Source organism: Glycine max, chromosome 19 (genome assembly GCF_000004515.6).
Source record: "Glycine max cultivar Williams 82 chromosome 19, Glycine_max_v4.0, whole genome shotgun sequence".
NCBI classification, from domain to species: Eukaryota; Viridiplantae; Streptophyta; class Magnoliopsida; order Fabales; family Fabaceae; genus Glycine; species Glycine max.
Window position 1 is genome coordinate 25206686 of NC_038255.2, and position 23952 is coordinate 25230637.

Genomic DNA, 23952 nt, shown 5'->3' on the forward strand with positions numbered 1-23952 from the left:
TATGATTTTTACGCTATCTTTTTCTGAACTTTAGTTATCTTTTGATAATTAGCACTTAGTCTTTTATGCTCGGATAATATGTGGTTTTGAATTATGACTGTTTGGATTATCTTTATCTTATGAATGTTTGGTTTATATTTGGTTTTAATGATTCTGTGATCTTTAGTTCTATTAAATTATATGAATGTTCTTGTGTTGTTCTTATCGCGTACTTTGGCTTTTTGATGTTGCCAAAAGGGGAGAGAAATGGGGTGGTATAGTATAGAAGCTTAGAAGCTTAGAAATCAAGTGATCATCAATTCCAAAACATAGGGGGAGTATGAAATGAGTGAACGCAATATATCTTGTATGTACATTGCTTGTATCTTGATTTCAGGAATTAAATTGTCATCATCAAAAAGGGGGAGAATGTAGAAGTAAAGACTTTGACTTTGGTGTTTTGATGATGCCATATGATCATGACGTTTTGATGCCTTATGGAAATACGCTTCTCAAGTTTAATTCAAGACAACAATCCGAGAATACAAGATACAACATCAAGAAGATGTCTAGTATTTTAGGAAGGGAATTCCAAATTGAAATAGCAAAAGGTTTGGCCAAGAAATTTAAGATAAAAAGTCTTTTTCAATAAATTTACTCTCTGGTAATCGATTACCAAAGGATGTAATCGATTACCAGTGGCCTAAAATGATTTACAACAGCCATTACAAATTTGAATTCAAACTTTACACTATGTAATCAATTACACATGGATGGTAATCGATTACCAGCAATTACTAAACGTTATTGTCATACCCTAATTTCGTCCGGGGACCATTGTTTGATAGCCTGCAACTTTGCTTGACCGCTTCGAGGTAGTTAACACCCATTGTTAGGTAATCTGTGAAGTTCTGCGGCATGCCGGAAGTCAAAAGGGAGCATTGTCGCACAATCCATAAATTTCCGCAACATTCCAGAGGTCAAAAAAGAGAATGTTGCATAATCTGTAAGGTTTCACAACATTATGGAAAGAAGATAAGTGTCGTTACGTAATCCGTAAAGTTACGAAAAAAGAATCAGCAAAAAAAAGAAAAAGGGGGGTGTATTTAGTAAAATGGGGGTGCAAATAGAAATTATCAAATCTGGGCCCTTCTAGAGGATTCTGGGAATTTCCTTGCTTAAGGTGGAAGCAACCTAGCTCGCCTGGGCAACCTGGGCGGCAACCACCACCCCCGTTTTGTTAAAATTTGGCTTCCGGGACTTCTGTAATGCTTCCGTAAAATTCCCATAACCCTAAATAAGCATATTTCACTTAATATGGGTGAGAAGGAAGAGAAAAAAAAGAAGAAAGTCAAGTCCTATATGCTTCCATAAGGCTTCTGTAACTTTTCCGTAAATTACGAAAGAAGGGGGTGAACTTATCAAAATAGGGGGGTGCAAATAGAAATTTTCAAAATTTTGAAATTGGGCCTTCCAAAACAGTGTCAAAGCAGGGTTGCTTCCAGAAGCAACCCAGCTCGCCAGGGCGAGCTGGGCGGCAACCTCCTGCTCCCTTTTCCTATAAATAGGCGAAGGGAGGCTGCTCCAATGATCCCTCATCCCCCTGGCTATGCATTTCAGCTGTTTTGGGTGAAAAAAATTGTTTCCGTGAAGAAAATCCAATCCGAGGTGCTTCCGTAATGCTTCCGAGACGTTTCCGTGAGCAAATCTATGAAGGTTTTCCGTTGTTCTTAGCCGTTCTTGATCCGTTCTTCGTTCTTCAACGGGTAAGTTTTCGAATCCGAGACTTTGAATTCATTTCTTGTTTTTTTAGCTTTCATCTTCATTTCGTTCATTTTCGGTTTTCTTTTCTTCCATTTTTAACGAGCTTTAATCGATGGTTTAAGCCGTTATCTCGCCTAATAAATGATAAAATGAATTTCAACCGATCATTTGTGTTGTAATATCGTTTAATCACTTTTAAAACAAAATCTAACCGATCGTTCACGCTGTAACCTCGGTTAAACCATAAAAAGGCAAAATAATAATAAAATAATCAAAAAAATCAATCGGACGTTTTTCTTTGGAAGTTTCCTTGAATGAGTTGACTAATAACCAAAGTGAAACTAAGGCTAAAATCAACTCACAAATCAAGCTTTGCCCACAAAACACTTAAAAACTGTTTTAAGGTCCAACGCCTTAAATGGTCCTCTTTGCTTTTATCGGTTAACATGAACCGTTCAAAAGCATGAAATCAACATGTAACTTTACCGCTTTTGCAAGAACTACGTAGGTCTAATTTCCTCATCGCCATTGAGGATACGTAGGAGCAAAAGCCCCGCTTTTGTCAACCAACCCAAGAGATCGTTAATGGTCCAACGCCTCAACGTTTCTCTCCTTTCAAAAACAAGAGATCGTTAATGGTCCAATGCCTTAACGTTTCTCTCCTTTCCAAAAAAAATCAAAAGATCGTTTAATGGTCCAATACCTTAAACGACTTTTGTCTGGTCAAAATATATCTTGTGAAAAAAGATAAAAACAACTTAACCAACGTTTAGTTCTCAAAGAACTACGTAGGTCTGATTTTTGTATCACGATTGAGGAATACGTAGGAGCAAGGGAAACACCCTTGTCGACCACAAAAAGATAAAAAATACAAAAGGCATAAAAAAGACATAAAGACATAAAAAAGGGAAACATCTTAAAGTCATATTTGCACACTTGATTAAAAGGCTGCCGTCCCTTGTGACGGACGTGTGGGGTGCTAATACCTTCCCCGTGCGTAAATACAACTCCCGAACCTTTCACGCTTAAAGTTCGTAGACCACACCTTTCCGGTTTTTCTGATGTTTTCCTTGAATAAACGTTGGTGGCAACTCTGCGCGCCTTCCTCCCTTGGAAGATGCACCCGTGAGCCTCGCATCACCCTCCCACCGAAGGGTAGGTTGCGACAGTTATGATTCAAATTTTAAAGCATGTAATCGATTACACAAGTCTTGTAATCGATTACCAGAGGAGATTTTCAGAAAATTATTTCCAAGAGTCACAACTTTTCAAATGGCCATCAAAGGTCTATTTATATGTGACTTGGAACACGAATTTGCTCAGAGTTTTTCAGAACAAAACGGTCTTATCCTCTCAAAAAGAAAAATTATCTTATCCTCTTAAAAATTCCTTGGCCAATACACTTGCAATTCAATAAGGAATTATCTGAGTGCTCAAATTGTTCAATCTATCTCTTTCAAGAGAGATTTCATCTTCTCTTCACTTTAACTCTCAAAAAGGGATTAAGAGGCTGAGGGTCTCTTGTTGTAAAGAAATCTGAACAAATGTGAATGTATGAATACATGAATTTTGATGATGCCAAAGAAGAATCAAACAAGGCCGCTTCAAAGGATAAGCATTTGCTTCAAGATTAATTCAAGAATGCTTCAACAAACAAAGCCTTGTTTCAAGATTCACTAAAGATCAAGCTTTGCCTCAAAACAAAGGATTTCAAAGTCATGCAAGGCTCTGGTAATCGATTACCAGGAAGTGTAATCGATTACCAAAAGGAAAGAATGAAAAAGAGCTGTTGAAAAGGGTTTTGAATTTGAATTTTGAACATGTAATCGATTATCATATGTTTGTAATCGATTACTAGCAACGGAACTTTGAAAATTCAAATTCGAAAGTCATAACCCTTAAAATTATAACTGTGTAATCGATTACACAAATATAGTAATCGATTACCAGTGGAGAGTTTTCAGAAAATCAGCCAACAGTCACATCTTTTCAAAGGCCTATAAATAGGTGACTTGGGCACGAATTAAAGAGAGAGTTTTGCTGGTCCAAAATGTCTTATCCTCTCAAAAGGAAATGAGAGAGATTCCAAAAGAATTTCATTGCCATATGCTCTCTCAAAAGAAACTTTTGGGCAAACACTTGTAAATCCATTAAGAGTTTCTCCATGGACTTCAATTGTAATATCCTTCTCTTCAAGAGAGAATTCTTCTTTCTTTTCTTCTTACTCAATGAGATTGATTAAGGGACTGAGGGTCTCTTGAGTTGTAAGGATTCCTGAACACAAGGGATGGGTTGTCCCTGTGTGGTTCAGAAGTTGTAAAGGATTTTACAAAGATAGTGGAAATCTCAAGTGGGTTGCTTGAGTATTGGAAGTAGGCACGGAATTTGCCGAACTAGTATAAAATTGTGTTTGCATTCTCTCTTCCCTTATCTTATTTATTTTGTTGCAATCAATTGTGTCTTGCATGTTCAAAGAACATTATTAAATTGATTGCTGCTTCTTCTGCATTCTAAGCCTATCTCTTATTTTAGAAGGGGATTAAAAGTTTGTTAGTGGGAAATTAATTCACCCCTTCTTAAGATTTCTGAGGCCACATGTCCAACAACATCAAGGGGAATGGGAATTTAGCCACTTGAAAACAAACAAGTGATGGTAACCCAACCTTTGTGATTGGAGATCCCATGAAGAAGGCTCATATGGGTAAAAATAAGTCACTTGTCAATTTTGCTAACACTCAAATTGATTTCTATCAATTTCCTTTTAGTTCCTTCCTATGGTGTGAGAAAGTGTTAGAGCTGCATTAATGTGAGGGTAAACTTTATAGTAAACTTTACATGTTTGAGAAAGCTTTATATCTTATAAAGGTTTTAATTTAATGATTTTCATATCCCTTATGGGCAGTGTATGATTTGCAGCATACACTTGATGAAATCACCTATATGAGTGCCAAGTAGGGCCACTTGCATGAAATCTTGGCAAGATCTCTAGAGCACTCATGAATATCGGGCACGCATATGGCCTAGTAGTGCAACACAGTGATAAAAACAAAGACTGTGGGGGTGTCTTGTGATTGGTAGACCACTATCACACACCAAGTATTTTTGGTTCATATAGCTTGCTACACCAACTACACTATGTGTTAAGTCTTATTAGTCTAGGTCTGGTTCATATAGCTTGCTATACCAGGTTCGATGCATTACACCTCATGATAACTAATGAATTTTCTTTCAATTATTAAATGTAATTTATTCTTTTGAAATATGTTGGGGATTGTTGTAATTTTAATGTTTATTTCAAAAGAATTTTTTTAAAGATTTAACTAAATGGAAATCATAAGGCAAACAAGAAAAGTTATCACATTTATTTTCAAGAATTTGAAATTCAAATCTCCTATAATTAAGCAATAAGTTACATATCCTATTAATGCCAATAAAAGTGGTATCAAGAGGGGGAAAATGAAAATTGTAGGCTCATAATTAGTGATAAAAAGAAAGGTTGGCAGAAACTAATGGAAGGAACAAATTTTTGAATGTGAATTCAAAAGTGATTTGTGGGCCAATTGTTTTGTTCCTCCTCTTTGCTTCTATTAATCTCTCTCCCTCTTTACTTCTGGGTTGTTTTTTCCGTGCGAGTTCTGTAACCTTAGCTCTGCTAAGACGTTCTTATTGTATCCTGGGAGGTTTGTGTGGGACACCACGGATAAACCTTTTAGGTCAGTGACTACCACGCCTCAGGAAGTTCAACCGCGTTCGTGACTTTTGACTTCAACAACAACATATTTTGCTATTTCAAGGTACCAACTTCAATGATTTATTATTTTATAACTTATTTTCAAATTGGGTTTGTTTCATAACATTACTAATATGGGTTTATTTGTTTTTACCAAGGGATAAGTGAACTAGCATTGACTTGCTGTTTTATTGCCATGTAATTTTTTGTTAAAAAAGTTAAGGAGAAAGAGAATGTGACTTCCATGTAAACTAGCAACTAGAAATTTTTGTTTCTTTTAGTATTGTATCTAACCAACAGATAGAAATTGCTAGTTGCATAAAGCTATAAGAAATATTGAACACGTTAAATATATCATCTATTATGATAGATCCATTCTTCCATGAAATTTATAAAATTTAAAGATGAATGCATGCATTAGCAGATTATCCCATCCAACCATTAAATTACTATTTATTGATGCTATATAAATAAAGTAATGCAATAAGCAATACCCATACCATACTTAAATCTTACTTAAACAAATTATGATGGCCATTCAATAGAAATTATGTGGAAACCAAGTGGCCTCGGAATAATTAAGAAGAGGGGGTTGAATTAATTATTACTAGACCTTTACTAATTAAAATTTACCCTTCTTAGGCTTTTACTATGTTGTTAAGAAAGTAAAGAACATAAATATAAACTTAACCAAAAGTAAAAGCGGTAATTAAAATGCACATTGGAAATTAAAGAGTGTAGGGAAGAAGAAGACAAACACAAGAGTTTTATACTGGTCTGGCAACAACCCGTGCCTACATCCAGTCCCCAAGCGACTTGCGGCCCTTGAGATTTCTTTTCAACCTTGTATTACAAGCAAAGATCCACAAGGGATGTACCCTCCCTTGTTCTCTTTGAACAACCTAGTGGATGTACCCTCCACAAGAACTGATCCACAAGAGATGTACCCTTTCTTGTTCTCAGTTACAACAACCCAAGTAGATGTACCCTCTACTTGCACCACAAAGGATGTACCCTCCAATGTGTTAAGACAAAGTTCTCAGGCGGTTAGTCCTTTGGAACTTTGTGAAGGGAGAAACAAATGAATTCTTAGGCGGTTAGTCCTTTGAAATCGTTAGTTTATGGGAAAGGGAAGCATCAAAAGAATTCTCAGACTGTGTCATTTTGAATTCTTTGACAAGGGAGAAGGGAGACACAAAAGAATTCAAGCGGTTAGTCCTTCGTTCTTTTGGAAAAGGGAGAAGAGAGACACAAAAAGAATTCAGGCGGTTAGTCCTTGGCAAATTCTTTTTGGCAAAGGGAGAAGAGAATGAAAAAGATGAATAACACACTTTTGTTTTCAAGGTTTGGAAAAACCAGAAAACTTTAGAAAGCTTTTGGCAAAGGAAGAAGAAGAAGAAATTTAAGAAGATGCTCAAAGAGATTCAAAGGTTGTAAAGGATTGTAATGATTGTTCTTCAAAATGCAAGTGAAGGACTTGCTTTTATAGACTCTTCATGTCTGGTCAAGAAAACCATTAGAAGAGTTATAACCTTTAGAAAAACTTGAAAACCATTGGAAGAGTTACATCTTTTGATTTTTGTTCAAAACTTATCACTGGTAATCCATTACCAAATCATTGTAATCGATTACACAAAGCATTTTGGTGAAAGGATATGACTCTTCACAATTGAATTTGAATTTCAATGTTCAAACACACTGGTAATCGATTACCAATATATTGTAATCGATTACACCATTTTGAAATTAATCGGAACATTGTAAATTCAGTTGAAAGCTTTTGAAAACAAACTTTGCCACTAGTAATCGATTACATGAATCTGGTAATCGATTACCAGAGAGTAAAAACTCTGGTAACTTAGAAAATTTTGAGAAAAACTCTTTTGAAAAACAAAATTGTGCTATGTTTGTTTTTTGAAAAATCTTTTCAATACTTCCCTTGTGAAGTCTTCTTGATTTCTTCTCTTGAAACTTGAATTCATCTTTTCTTGAATCGTGAAATCAAACTTCTCTTGATTCTTGAATTGTTCTTGACTCAATCTTGAAATCATTTTCTTGGGCTTTTTGTCATCATCTTTGTTATCATCAAAACAACTTGAATCAATCTTGATTCATCATCATGAAGCTTGCTTCTACACTTTGTTCTAGCATTATTAATTGTCTCACACAATTCAATTTTAACTGATTCTATTTCTATACAGTGTTTTGGTTAGGTTACCATGTGTGTAGTTTTTAACTTATGGAATCTGCATTTGCGATTTCAGTGCAATTGCCATGTGGTGTGGACAGGGAGGCTTTGATGTGCTGACAAATTCCACAATGTAGATCTAGAGATTAAGTAATGTCCCAGTTGATCTTCTTAGAAGAGTCTTCGAATGCAAAACCAAGTTGGTGGCTACACTCACTTGGAGGTTTGCTACCAACAATGGAAACACCCTTGCTACTAATGATATGGTACTTCTTCATGTTTTTCATTATTTCTCCTTTTTTTATGTCTTCACATCATCATTACTAGTAGGGGAAAAATGTTTGAGTATTAGTATAAATAAGTAGTTTATGAATCCTTATAGTTGCCTATACATATTGGATATATACTCTTATGATTGCTTGCTAGTCATCTATGATTTTAAATTTTGGTTGTGTTTATGTTGTGATTATAGACATTGCAGACAATGGAAGGTAGATGCAACAACAATTGACCAGTTGTTGTTTGGAGACCATGGAAGTCTAAAGAGGCTTTGTGGTTTCATTTTTCTATCTGTTTCTTATCTCCTATTGGAACATACTTGCCATCATTCTTTAAATTTAGATGCTTATGGTTTTATAAATATTATGAAGTTGATGAGAAATATTCTATTTTAGATGGAAAGCATTATTTTAGCCATGCACTTTACCATCATTTGCTATATGCTTCTACATATCCTTGCCACTAGGATTGGGTGTAGGGTAAGCGCTAAATGTGTCATATATGCTAAAGAAGGTAGCCACAAATTTTTTTTCTTTCTGATTTTGTTGTTCACTTCAAGTTTATCTCATTTAAACAACATTGAAAGAATTATGTACCCACAGAGAGTTGAAAGTGCATTTTATTGTGATTAGTCTAGCAGGTTTCTATGGCAATAGTACCTTGTCTGCATAGAATAAGGGTTGAAACATGTACAATCTCATTTTGATAATGTTCTTTAGAATAAGGGTTGGCATCGATATTGCTTCTAAACCAGGTGTTCACTTGTAACAACAACAATCATGTTTAACACTTACACTCAATGTTACACTTAGGTATATGTCCCCTTATAACAATTGGACCTACTTCATTTTCTGTACATTACACTCTAATTTCCTCTACTTAGTAACTCTGATGAAGCTAGCATCATTTAGTGCTCTAAGTTGTGATCCTTGTCAAGTGCTTTTAATTCAACTCCTTATTTTCTTAAAGGATCAATTTCCATTACTTAAAGCACAAGGGAATGGATACCCTTAGGTTAAAAAAATGATTGATGTGGTGTAATTATAGGAAAATATGATTGTTGTGTCGACTTTTTCCATTAATTTAGTAATTTCTTAAAAAACATTGCTTACTTCTTTGTCATGTTTAAAATTATTGAAGTTTTGTAACTCTAGTCCTTCATAATTTTCTCGCCCATTTGAGTAGTGTGTTTTTGTATTAATGGGAATAAGTATTAATTTATTTGGAAATCAAGACTTACATAATACTAATGTTATGTCATAATTCAAACTTGAACAATGGGGTAGCACTCAATTTTTTAAATGAAAGTCTCTAAGTTTTCTCTATGATTATACTAATTTGTTTTCTATTTTTATTCTTATAAGTGGGGTATCCCTTCTTGAACAAAGCTTGGCCTTCCTATTTTCATATCTGATTTTTTGTTCCTATAAAATTGAAAGCAATAATTTGGTAAAAATGATGAAGTGGAGACATCTCCTCCTCTAGGGAACTTTGTTATTGACCTCAACAAACCTCCTCTTGGATACAATAATGTTGGCAACTAATCCTGAGAAATGAGCAATTATATAGCAGGTGTACTTGATGATTAGTCAATTTTTGTTTTTGTTTTTAATTTTTTTTCTAGAATAATTTTTAAAAACTAGTTCTTAGAGAGTGAGAATGGGAGAGACTTTATTAGTTAGTTGCTTGGTGTAGGTTGTAATAACTCTTTTGGGTATTAATTAGTTGTAAATATCAATAGTTTTTTATCTATTGGGATATGGATTATAAAATATATGTTCATGCTTTCTTATTGAGATATTAAGAATGTTCTTGTCAATTTAAGTGCAATTTAGACATTGACATATTAATATTAGTTGTATCAATAGTTATTTATGATTTGGTTTGGATTTTCTAGGTCTATTTTTAATATCTATTTGTGATGGATTGCTTGGGTCTGTTCTATATCAAATTACAGGTTGGGTTGGTTGTAAGACAAATTTTTTTTTTTAAAAAAATCAAATCTACATTGGTTCCCAAAAACCGTCATAAAACATGCAATTTTAACATTGGTTTTCTTAAAAGTCATAGAAAGAAGGACTTTCTATGACGGTCTTGTGAAAAACCATCCTAGAACATAAATTTTTTATGATAGTTTTTAAGAAAGCCATCATAAAAATAGACATAGATAAGACTTTTATTGTAAAAATGCAAAAACTTCCACATCAATTTTTAAAAACCATCATAGAAATGCATGTTCTATGACAATTTAAAAACCATCATGGAAAGGGATGAGCTTTCTATGACAATGACTTCCATGACAGTTTTTATGAAAGGCCCTAAATAACCATCATAAAATCTCTTATTTGTAGTAGTGTCTGAACTTAATGTACACCATTTAATTCTAAACTCTTGAAAATATTATAGTTGAGATTTTAATAGTTTTATAATTAGAGAAAAAAAGGTTATTATGCATTGATATAAAATAATTTCACACTGTCATTTTGTTAAGTCGAGACGGTCCATTATCACAACTGGACGATCCATCATTGCTCATGATTTTGACAATTACAAAGTTATAAATTGTTGATGGACTAATGAGTTATTATTAAGGGAAACAAGACCTACTACATATGAGCAAACATGGTAATTATTTTGCATCCTAAAGCTCTTATTACTATGCATCCATTCACAAGTGGAACTTGTTTTATTAAATAGTAATATCCTGCGTCCAACTAACTATTACAAACTAGCGTCCACTTTGTGAAAACCGGCGTTTATACACTGTGTTCTTTTTACTCATGTCCAATGGACTTATTCACTTATAGAAACTAATTTATATTTACTATAAGGGACGTCCAACCATGTATTGGATTCATGTTAGCTATGAACGGAAGTGCATGAACTCAACTTCCATAATTTTTTTTGCCTTTCTTATTTTGAATTGCTAATTTTTGAATTTCAAGTATGAAATGACAAAATAAAAGGGAACAGAAGATTTCACAAGAATATTCCTAAGAGGTTGTTTTCACTATGGAGAGAGCAACACATGTTGTTGTTTGTACTTTTATTCCTTCTCTATCCACAAGAACGCACCACGTTGCAATTTGTTGGACAATAGTCACATCAAGGCAAGCACTAATCCCATAACAAATCTCTTCCTTGAAGGCTATAAAAAGGCAACCCAAGCTCTGCTATCATAAGCAAAAAAAAATACGAAGAGAAAAACAAGCAAGAGCATTTTGAAGTGAGAATCTGCCAAGTCATTGGATGATACATAACAATGCTTAATTATTTCATCATTTCCTTAACAAAGTTATTCATTGTATTTGAGCTTAAATGTTTATCCACTCTATCGTGTGATTTGAATTTGTGTATTCATTCAAACATCTTTATTTGTGAAAGTTTGGAGTGACTAATGTTAAACAATGCTTAGGTGTCTTAGATTTAGGGGGAGCCTACAGGTGTGCTAGAAGTAGCCTAGAGAATATTGCTGTAGCTAGGAGTGACAAGACAAAATACTTGTCTTAAATTAGTGGAACCCTTCACAGGTTTGTGAAGAAGAACTATACATAGCTTTGATTGAGTGAACCGGTATAAACGTTAAGTGTTTCTTTTTCTCTCTTAAGTTATTTGGCTAGTATTCTCTTATGCTTATTTTGACACACTTAGTCACACAAGTGTTCATTTGAAAACCATTGTGAAAACTTTGTTTTATCTAGATTGGACGATGGTATGTTGTTTGCATCAAAAACTATTTTTCACTTACTGGACGACACATTCAGTGCCTTGGCTTTTGCATATCTAGTGAAACATATCTCTTTGCGAAAAAGTTTGCATATTTATCTAACACACTATTCACATCTCTCTTCTCATGTGATATGTGTTGTTTCACATTCATTACAAACTGTCATGTATGATATGTTTATTGACATTTACAAAACTACCTCAAAAGTTATACAATGGTGATTTGAGATTGAATAATAATATAAAATTGTTTTACTAAATGCATCACCATCAAACTCTTATAATTATTATATAATTATAAGTTGATTACAGTATGAACAAATGATCTTTTATTGAGTGATTATAATTGTATTTTATTTTATAAAGTGTACTTACTTTATTTTTAGTTGTTGATTGGAGGTGGTTATGTATCTAACCTAATTTGTGAACCCAATTCAAACATAATCGTAATAGTTTAGACATATCATATGTGGATTAGATTGCATCATTTAAAAAAGTAATACAACCATTATCAGATTGTGAGCGGATAGTATACTCTTAATCCTAATGAATCGGACCCTAATGCAAACTACTTAAATTTTTTTTCCTTATTATTTCTATTTATTTTAATATTCTTATTTTTTAAAATTTAAAGAGAAAAGTGTAAATATATGAATATTATAAAATTCCATTTTTTCTTTAATATTATTCTGATTTTTATAAAAAAAATCGCTTACAAAATTTGTAAAATAAATAAATATAAACTCGGTCACCTAATTCCAACCGAATAAAAAATTTGATTGATTAGTTTATGGGCTAGGTTTTTTTTACAAATTTAACTCAAATCATCCTGATTAAATTTTATTTATTTTTTAAATCAAACGTAATCTAATAGTGACCCAGGTTAAAAATGCTTTTACCCTTTTTCAATTGTCTCATAGGCTTGAATTATTTGGGGTGTATTTGTTTGTTCTTTTACGTTCTGCATTGCCCAATTTGACTTGTTAAGGTAATTTACTTCTCTCTTTCCAACTCAAAGAAAAAAATAATTAACTCACTATTTAAAAATGATAGTTCATTTAATCCTTTCAATCTCATTTAAAAAATGAGCTTCATTCTCTACCTTTGCATGCTAACTAACGGAAACTTTAATTTTACAGGAACTTGTTTCAAATGGTGTCAACTACTAGTGCCAATGTTTGCTTAAAAACATAATTTGAAATGTTATTAAATATAAAATTTAAAATAATTATTTATTTAAAACTATATATTAATCATAAAGTTTTTATTATGAAATATATGTAAGCATAAAAGTAAAAGACTCAATGTCACCGTTCCTCTTATTAAGTTTTTATATACTCAAAGTTCAAACCATAATTTAAATGTTTAAAAGTTAAGCCAATTAATATCCACGCACTCATACAACTTAAATAACGATCAGAGTACAAGTTGTCTCTGCTTTCACGCCTTGCACTTTGTTAATTTCAGCCACAAAGTATGAGTATGGTTGGTATCGTTTTCTATATTTTATTTTTGTTCTTATTCTTTTTGTTTATTGTTTGATACTCTTCAAACGAGCCATAAGAAACGACAGAAAATAAAATTAAAGAACACTGTAACTAGTTGTGCTCAACACATAAAACCAGGTGCTAGCACATAGCAAAAGACCGACCAATTAATGTATAACCGTACTTCATATTGGAACAAGAACCTCGTATCACCATGTTGTTTTTATTTATATGTGGATGTATAATTTTTTTTTCTCTTAACCACAAATATTTTTTATATATTTGGATGTATATTTTTTTTCTCTTAACCACAAATACTTTTTTTTATATTTGGATGTATAATTTTTTCTCTTATCCACTGTTAGTCGCTTTATACGATTAACTTTTGTATAGAAATCATTTTCCAAAACTTGTATAGTTCCCCAATTTATGGTTATTTTATAGTGATTTTTGTAAATAAATTTTGTTTTATGGATAAAGCTGTCTCTAGAATATGTTCATTAGATTTAATGATGAAATATGTGCAATTTCAGGTGAAAAAGAAACTAAGTCACGAAGTATCAAAAGTGATAGTTGAGCTTAGCTCAGCAGTTGGGCTAAGCGTGCATCCACCGCTAAGCGCGACAGAAGAATCTGGCAGGGCATCAATATCAAGGCCGCGCGCTAAGCGCGAGATCAGTGCGCTAAGTGCAGCAGGTGCCTTCAGCTAGGCTAAGCGTGAGACTGGCGCTAAGCCCAATTTCACTTACCCGCGCTAAGCACGAGGGTGGCACTAAGCACAATGTCGCGATTTCAGAGCCTATTTAAAGCTTGTTTTGTGCAAAATTAGGGTAAGCAAATGATTGGCACAGATTCCAGAGCAGCCATAGTGCCTAATTCGAGAAAAGAGCCCTAGAACTTGATTGAAGCAGGACCGAAACTTAGTCTTACATGAGGGATTTGCGGGTTAAGTTTTGGTTTTAATTATGCTGTTACAATAATGCTGTTTAGTTTAGGCCTAGTCTTACATGAGGGATTTGCGGACGAAGCTTAGGCTAAATTAGGCTAAACTTTCGTAAGCTACTTGAGCTGAGTCTAGTCTTACATGAGGGATCAGTAGATGAAACTCAATTTAAGTTAGTCTAAATCTAAGAAGGCTGTCTAAATCGGGTCTAGTCTTACATGAGGGATCTGTGGACGAAGCTTGGATTAATTCGGCCTGACAAGGGATTGAAGGTTTAGTAATTTAGGCTACAACATAGAACACAAGAGCACGATTGATTAGAGAAATATATTTCTATGCATCAGCTTGTTTGTTAGAAAGACCCAACTTTTCTACCTACTATTGTCACTTTTACTTACTTTGCATTTTATAATTTTTAGCATAAAAGTTAGTTTAAATTCTGTTTGAAATTATCAATCATACATGTTCTCTCAATAATGCTTCATTTCTGAACTTAATTCAGGCTAACATTAGTTCCCTGTGTTCGATACTCGGATTCATCCATTTTAATTTTTAAATACTTGACAATCCGATGCGCTTTCCGGCAAACCGAATTTCCCTTGAATATATTTGAACGAAGAAAAAGTGGAACAAAAAGTAACCGTAGGGGAAATCCAACAAAGTATTTATGGCATCGTTGCCGGGGAACTAAACTGTTAGTAGAGTTTAGTTCAGTTTGCAACATTGCTTTAATTTTACTTTTTCAATATTTGATTCTTTTGACTAACATAGTAGTTTTAGTACATTCATTGTTCTTTTGAATTGGATAACTGTTGTACTGTTCGTGTATGCAAAGAAGATCTTCGGCAGATGATTTGATTCCCATTGATTTGGAGATTAACACCACTTGTAGAAGGCGTAATCAAGAGAGAATTAGAAATTTTTTGCAGGAGTTAGAGGCAGCAACAATTCCAGAGGAATAACCTCAATCTTCTGAGGCATCTTCTAGTTTTCCTATTTCTGAACATTCTCATTTAGATCCTAGTGAAGACTACATCATGGTTGAAGAGCCAAGAAGAGTTACTCTGGAAGATTATTCAAGTTCTAATGTGCTACAATTTTTTACCAGCATTGCACAACCAGAAGTTCAAGCACAAACCATTACTTATCCACCATCATTGATTCAGCTGATTCAGAATAATTTGTTTCATGGATTACCAAATGAAGACCCATATGCACACTTAGCCACTTACATAGAAATATGCAATACTATTAGGTTGGCTAGAGTGCCTAAAGATGCAATCCGACTGAGCTTGTTTTCATTTTCTTTATCGGGAGAAGCCAAGAGGTGGCATCATTCATTCAAAGGTAATAGTCTTAAGACATGGGACAAGGTTGTGGAGAAATTTCTGATGAAATATTTCCCTGAGTCTAAGATTGCAGAAGGCAAAGCTGCCATCTCTTTTTTTCACCAATTTCCGGATGAATCTTTGAGTGAGGCCTTGGAAAGATTCTGTGGTTTATTGAGAAAGGCTCCCACTCATGGATTCTTAGAATTGATACAACTCAATATCTTTATAGATGGGTTAAGACTACTGTCCAAACAACTATTAGACGCTTCTGCAGGTGGGAAAATCAAATTGAAGACCCCTGAAGAAGCCATGGATCTTATTGAAAATATGGCTGCAAGCGACATTGCTATTTTGAGAGATAGAGCTCAATTTCCTACCAAAAAGAGTTTATTGGAGTTAACCTCCCAAAGATGCATTGTTGGCAAAAAACAAATTGCTGTCTAAGCTACTAGAAGCCTTGACTGAAACACTAAGTAAGTTGCCAACTCAATTTCATTCTGCACCTACTTCACATGCTTCTGTTTTGCTGGTTGCAGGATGTACCATCTGTGGGGTAGCTCATGAATCTGGATGCTGTATTCCTATTGAAGAACACCCCACTCATGAAGTCAATTACACGGAAAATCAGCCCAGAAACAATTTTAATGCAGGAGGATTTTCTGGATTCCAACATGGCCAACAATATAATCAACAGCAGGGACAATGGAGGAACCACCCTGGAAATCAGTTCAATAGAGATCAAGGTGGACCATCCACAAGGCCACAGCAACAAGGGCCTAGTCTTTATGGTCGCACATCGAAGTTGGAAGAGACTCTAGCTCAGTTTATGCAAGTTTCTATGTCCAATCAGAAGAGCACAGAGTCCGCCATAAAGAATCTTGAGGTCCAAGTGGGATAGCTTTCAAAGAAATTGGCAAATAGATCATTAAGCAGTTTTACAGCTAATACAGAGAAAAATCCCAAGGAGGAATGTAAAGTTGTGATGACTATAAGTAGAATGGCAATCCAAGGAAATGATAGTGAAGCTGGAAAGAAGATGGAGGAACATAAACAACAGCTGGCACCTAAGCCAGCCCTTGAACCTGTTTCTGATTTTGTAGAACTTGAAAAGATTAATGAGGAAACTGAAGATAATAAGGATGAAGAGACACCAATAAAAAAGAAAGAAAAAGAAAGAATAAAAGAAAAAGAAAAAGAATTGAAAAATGAAAAACAAAAAGAGAAAGTTGTGGATGATGAGATGAGGAAAGGCAAGAGTGAGGCAAACACTGGTAAGAAGGATACTACTCCAAATAAAGGCAAGGAAGTACCTTATCCTTTGGTACCTTCCCAGAAAGAGAAAGAAAGACATTTGGCCAGATTTCTTGATATCTTCAAGAAATTGGAAATTACTTTACCCTTTGGAGAAGCACTTCAACAAATGCCCTTATATGCCAAATTTTTGAAAGATATGCTGACAAAGAAGAACTGGTACATCCATAGTGACAAAATTATGGTAGAAGGCAATTGTAGTGTTGTGATTCAACGCATTCTTCTACCTAAGCACAAAGATCCTAGAGTTGTCACGATACCGTGTTCCATTGGTGAGGTTGTTGTAGGAAAAGCTCTCATAGACTTGGGAGCTAGTATCAACTTAATGCCTCTCTCCATGTGCCGGCGACTTGGAGAGATAGAGATAATACCTACACGCATGACCCTCCAGTTAGTTGATCGCTCCATCGCAAGACCATATGGAGTGATTGATGATGTTTGGTGAAGGTGAAACACCTTATATTTCCAGCTGATTTTGTGGGGATAGACATAGAAGAGGATGTTGATATTCCTCTCATTCTTGGCCGCCCATTCATGTCTACTACAAGTTGTGTAGTAGATATGGGAAAGAAGATGTTGCAAATGGGCATAGATGATCAGAAAATCAGCTTTGATCTATTTCATGAAGATAAAGAACCACCTGACCGGAATGTCTGTTTTAAAGTTCATGTGATGGAAGAAAGAAGACCTGAGAAGAAGGTCCTTGAAGTGGGAACATTATTGGATCCTGGATAACAGGATGATGCATCAAGCTAGTGACGTTAAAGAAGCGCTTACTGGGAGGCAACCCACCTTTTCTTTCCCTTCTCTATCTTCATTTTTATTTCTTGCATGTAGTTAGGACATCTTGCTTGTGATTGTGATTGATTTCAGCTTGTTTAGTAATGAACAAAAAAGGTTTTTAAATTATTTGTGAAGAGATAAGAAGAAAATGACTTAGAGAAATTTTCAGATTGCTTATCCACTAAGCACAAACCTTGCGCTAAGCGCCATCTCTTCACGCGCTAAGCCGAGCTTGCTCGTGCTAAGCACAGAGACCCCTGATTGATTTGGCTGAATGGTTCAGCTAAGCGTACATTGCTATGCTAAGCCTAACATCTTCACTGTAAGTTGCACCTTAAGCAGTGGGCTTAGCGTGGATGATGCGCTAAGCCCCACTTCCTCTCTGTGAAAATTTATTATAGTTGCGCTAAGTGTACCATTCTGCGCTAAGCCCCAAATTCATTCTGTAAGTCGAGCTTTCAAGTTGAGCTTAGCGGGAAAGGATGCGCTAAGCACCAACATCATTATATTTTGAAGTCATTGGAAGTGCACTTAGCGCAGGTAGTGGCACTAAGCCTGAATCACTCAATGTAAGTTGAAGCTTGATGTATGCTAAGCCTCACATCTCAGGCTAAGCGCATATTGCAGAAAGATTTTTGGTGTTGCAGAAAGTGCTAAGCGCTGCTGTTGCGCTTAGCCCAAATGCTTACTGGATTTTACAACTTCAAGTTGGGCTTAGCGCGAGGCTAGGCTAAGCGCTAGTGTTTTAAACTCAAACGTCACGTTGGCACACTAAGCATAGCTGCGCGCTAAGCCCGACATACGAATTTCAGTTTTTAAAAAGTAGAGGCAGAGCCACTTGGGTTGCTACCTTTGCACCCAAACCTCTGCAACCTCTCATCTCTGAGCATTCTTTTGTTTCTGCTGTGTGCTTACTACTCTTCTGCATCCTTTACTTCCTTATACTCTGCATTACACATCCAAGTAAGTTTCTGGATTTCCTTTTGCTTTGTATTTCATGCTTCACACCTTAGGATAGAGGATTTATGTTTTCTTAGCTAGTATTGTTGTAGGTTAGGTTACCTAGTTTTATGGTTAGGTATTTTAGGACTTTAGGTAGTTTAGAAGCCCATTAGGGGCAATGTGGTTAAAAAGGGGTGAAAACCCCTATGTATCTTTCTGGAATTCGCAATGATTGTGTTGTTCATTGTAATTGTTAAATTTTTACGATTTTTGATGATCGCGCTAAGCGGACCATGTCGCACTAAGCGCGTTCATCTTGGCTGTTGAACCAAAATGTTGCAGGCGCTAAGCACGCCTGTGCGCTAAGCGTCAATAGTATATTGAGATACCCAGTGTAGTTCAGGCGCTAAGCCCAGCTTGCTGAGCTAAGCGCCACTTAGGTTCTGTTTCTTTACCTTTGTAATAAGGCTAAGCGCTCCTGTGCGCTAAGCCTCAGTGTCTTTCTATTGAGGCTGAGCTAAGCCCCAGTCCTTTACTGTTTCTAAAATTGTGGACTTAGGCTAAGCACCCTTGTGCGCTAAGCCTATTTTGCAGAAAAATATGTTTTCTGTGTCCTCAAGCTAAGCGCCAGCTCGTTGCGCTTAGCGCTTGTGTTAATTTCATAAGGCGCGCTAAGCTCAGCATGCTGCGCTAAGCGCCCAACTCTGTTTTCAGTTTAATTTTTCTGTTTTCTTGAGAATAAACCTGCACTAATCTCTTATGCTTTGCAGATGGCTTCTAGGAAAAGAAAGGCACCCTTTACACCTACTCAAGTCAGATTTAACAGACCAGATTCGTTTCTCAAGAGGCTTGGGAAAGATACACAGATGTCATTGTGCCTCATAAGCATTTACCAGAGAGGAACATGGTAGTTTACTATACAGAGTTTGATGAGTTCAAGGAGGAACTTGAGAGACGCCATTGAGGAGTTGACTAACTTTGTGGACGGCAACATTGATATTGCCATTGTAAAAGAATTCTATGCAAACCTCTATGACCCCGAGGATAAATCACCTAAACAGGTGAGGGTGAGAGGTCATCTGATTAAGTTTGATGAAGACACACATAACACTTTCTTGAAGACCCCTGTTATTGTGGAAGAGGGAGAATCACTCTGTGCTTATTCTAGATTTGCACTTCTGAGGCCTGATCCTCAGGAGTTGGCTACTAAGCTCTGTATCCCAGGGTGGGAATTTGAACTTAATGCTGACGGGCAGCCCTTGAAGATTCTGAGGAAGAACATGACTACACTAGCTCAAACATGGAGCGGTCTTTCCTTCTCGAACTTGATTCCCACCTCCCACACTTTTGATGTCACTCTTGACAGGGCCAGACTCATCTATGGCATTATTATGAAGATGGACATGAACGTGGGGTACCTCATCTCCCACTAGATCTCCCTCACTGCTCAGCATGACACATCCAAACTTGGATTCCCAGCCTTGATTACAACTTTGTGTAAGGCTAGGGGAGTTCAGTCTAACTCGAGATCCTTGGAGAGCCTGAGTCGTGCCATTAATTTGGCATACATTAAGAAGAACTGTTGGAATCTTGATGATCCAACAGTAACATTCAGAGGACCCAGGAAGGCCAAAGAAAAGAGATCTGAGGTCCCTTCCACTTCAGCACCAGAGACAAGAGGTCCTTCTTCTTCTACACTTCCTCCCTCTTCCTCCACAGAGATCCCAGTGATTCCTCCAGCACCTTCAGAGATTCCACTTTCGGCTCCTCTCTCTGTAGGTCCAGCATATTTTATTTTTACTCCACAGATGCTGCATTCCATGCTCCAGAGCATCCATTGGGGGCAGGCCATCATCATGCAGAGCCTTCAGGGCTTGGGCTTGCCCTCCATTATTAGCATGGATGAGTTTGATTCTCATGTGGCCTGGCCAGGAGACCAGCCCTCTTCCTCTGGAGGGGGTGGGGCCTCTACAGCCCAGGAGCCTGTGACTGAGGAGCCTCCAGCAGCAACAGAGGATGAGGATAAGCTCACTCCTGCTGAGCCTTTTGATTTTGATGCAGGTAGACATACGACTCAGGAGGAGGAGGCTATTCCAGAACTGATTCCAGAGCCATCTCCAGCCCCTGCGCATGCACCTGATGATGCCACACTAGTGGTGGAGCCTGAGCAAACTATTCATGATTCTTTAGCAGCTCCAGCACTGGATCTTAATGAAAACCAGCCACAGGAGGAGCAGGACGTTTAAATTTTTTGCATTATGAACACTTTATTTATTCTTAGTTATTTTATGATTATGTTATTTAAATTTCAGCTTTTATGTTTCCATTCTTTAAATTTCAGCATTTAAATTTTAGTAGCATAGTTGTTTGTTTGCTTGTACAAAAAGCTTGATTGAACAGTGAATTGATTGAACATTGTATGCAGTGACTTGTTTGGTATGGAATGAGTGTTTAAAAGTGATTGATTGAGAAAATGTATGAAATGAATGGATTTGGATGATGAGATGATTCTTTTGATCAAGTTTGCCGTCATTAGAAGAGAATGAACATATGATTGGAATTATGTCTGAAAATGTTAGTCGGTTGTCAGATTGATTGTGAAGGAATGCATTAACCGTATCCCGATAAGGGTGTGATCTTTAAAATTTTGAGAGAAACGACTATCATTTAGTGATGATTTTTGTGTGAATCTCTGAAGTATGGATTGGATGCATGAACTTGAGGATGATGAAGGCCATGTTTGATTATGAATAACGACTTAGCCAAAAAGCTAACCTTGTGATTGAATGAATTATCCCTTGCACCCAGTTTGAGCTGAATGAATTGATTGATTGATTGAACCTCGAGCCTATTTAGTTGTATCTTCTGTTACCTTATTTTAGGTTGTAGGAGAGCATCATCCACAGAAGATGGTTCAAGGCAAATTTGTCCTAAATTTGGGGGAGTTATTATCAAGGTAAATTTGTTCAAAATTTGGGGGAGGCACTGGGTAAGGATTGAAATGGTCAAAGAAAATAGTATATACACTGTTTCTGTTCTTTGTGTTAAAAAAACATGTAAGTATAAATAAAGTTAATAAGTGTGTATGCTATAATTCCAGGTATGAAAGCTAAGTGCCTAAGAAAAAAGGCAAGTATGGGGAAGGAATGAATGAAAAAGTAAAGGTTATTCTATGGATGAATGCTCTCCTAGAACCTAAGCTTTTGAATCCTAGAAAAACCATGAATTGTTGGCAGCCTAACCCCATTACAAGCCTAGAAAGTCCTTCGGATTCATTTTTGTGTGTTCATTACTGTATGATAGGAGATGAAATGCAAAGGTTGGAACTTGTGTTGGTTGTTTATGATGGAATAAGCCTAAACACTTGAGTTTGAGTGAAACAATGACTGTGAGGTTTTGGTTGATGATCCTTCCTTGATTTTTGTCATGCTTGCTAGCTTATTTCAGCTGCGACTCTAATACTTGTGCTCTTATCTTTGAAAAACTGCATGCTTGTGAGAAGTAATTTATTTAAGCATTCCATGGTATTCAGTTCATATGGTTGATATCCTTCATGAATCAAACACCATTTTCTTTTGATTGGCCACTATCTTTATCACTTGAGGACAAGTTAACTGTTCTTTCTTTGCTTGAGGACAAGCAAAACTGTAAATTTGGGGGAGTTTGTTAGTCGCTTTATATGACTAACTTTTGTATAGAAATTATTTTCCAAAACTTGTATATAGTTCCCCAATTTATGGTTATTTTGTAGTGATTTTTGTAAGTAAATTTTGTTTTATGGATAAAGTTGTCTTTAGAATATGTCCATTGGATTTAATGATGAAATATGTGCAATTTTAGGTGAAAAAGAGGCTAAGTCATGAAGTGCCAAAAGTGACAGTTGAGCTTAGCTCAGCAGTTGGGCTAAGCGTGCATCCACCGCTAAGCGCAGCTTCAGTGTGCTTAGCGCAACAGAAGAATCTGGCAGGGCATCAATATCAAGGCCGCACGCTAAGTGCGAGATCAGTGCACTAAGCAGAACAGGTGCCTTCAACCAGGCTAAGCACGAGATTGGCGCTAACCCCAATTTCACTTACCCGGGCTAAGCGCGAGGGTGGCGCTAAGCGCAACGTCGTGATTTTAGAGCCTATTTAAAGCCTGTTTTGTGCAAAATTAGGGTAAGCAGATGATTGGCACAGATTCCAGAGAAGCCACAATGCTTATTTTGGGAAAAAAACCCTAGAAGTAGCATAGAGGAGCAGCTTTTGCAGAGATACCTAGGTTTTGTAAGCTTATTATTATTAGGGTTTCTTCTGTAATGGTTGGCTAAACACCCTAGTTGAGGGTTTCTAATGAATAGCTGATGTAAATACCTAATATCTAATTGATTGTGTTTTCTGTGTTCAATGCATCATTCAATGCTTAATGTTTGTATGTTGTTGGTCTGATCACCCATTTGTGTGCATAGTTAGGTGACTTTAGCATTGGGAAATGTACTGTTGCCTTAGAACTTGATTGAAGCAGGATCGAAACTTAGTCTTACATAAGGGATTTGCGGGTTAAGTTTTGGTTTTAGTTATGCTGTTACAATAATGCTGTTTAGTTTAGGCCTAGTCTTACATGAGGGATCTGCGCACGAAGCTTAGGCTAAATTAGGCTAAAATTTCGTAAGCTACTTGAGCTGAGTCTAGTCTTACATGAGGGATCTACGGTTGAAACTCAGTTTAACTTAGTCTAAACCTAAGAGGGTTGTCTAAATCGGGCCTAGTCTTACATGAGGGATCTGCGGACGAAGCTTGGATTAATTCGGCCTGACGAGGGATCGAAGGTTTAGTAATTTAGGCTACAACATAGAACACAAGAGCACGATTGATTAGAGAAATATATTTCTATGCATCAAATTGTTTGTTAGAAAGACCCAACATTTCTACCTACTGCTGTCACTTTTACTTACTTTGCATTTTATAGTTTTTAGCATAAAAGTTAGTTTAAATTCTGTTTGAAATTATCAATCATACATGTTCTTTCAACAATGCTTCATTTCTGAACTTAATTCAAGCTAACATTAGTTCCCTTTGTTCGATTCTCAGATTTATCCGTTTTAATTTTTAAATACTTGACGATCAGGTGCGCTTTCTGGTAAATCGAATTTCCCTTGAATATATTTGAACGAAGAAAAAGTGGAACAAAAAGTAACCGCAAGGGAAATCCAACATCCACCCATATATTTTTCCGGAGATAATACTCGGTCAAATCCGAAACTTCTGATTAAAAATGTGTTTGATAAAATATTTTAATTAACTTTTAATTTTTTTTTGCTAGCCAAAAGAACTTACTTAAGTGTTTAGTAAATGAGCTTTTTTTAGCTTCTAACATTTCTTTTGAAATGCAACTTTAAGTAGTGTTCTTCAAAACATTGACTTCTAACTTCTAACTTTTTATATTTTATTCTCTTTTTGTCATTGAATATTTATTAGATTTTCTTTTTAATCTTTTCTATTTAAGGTAAA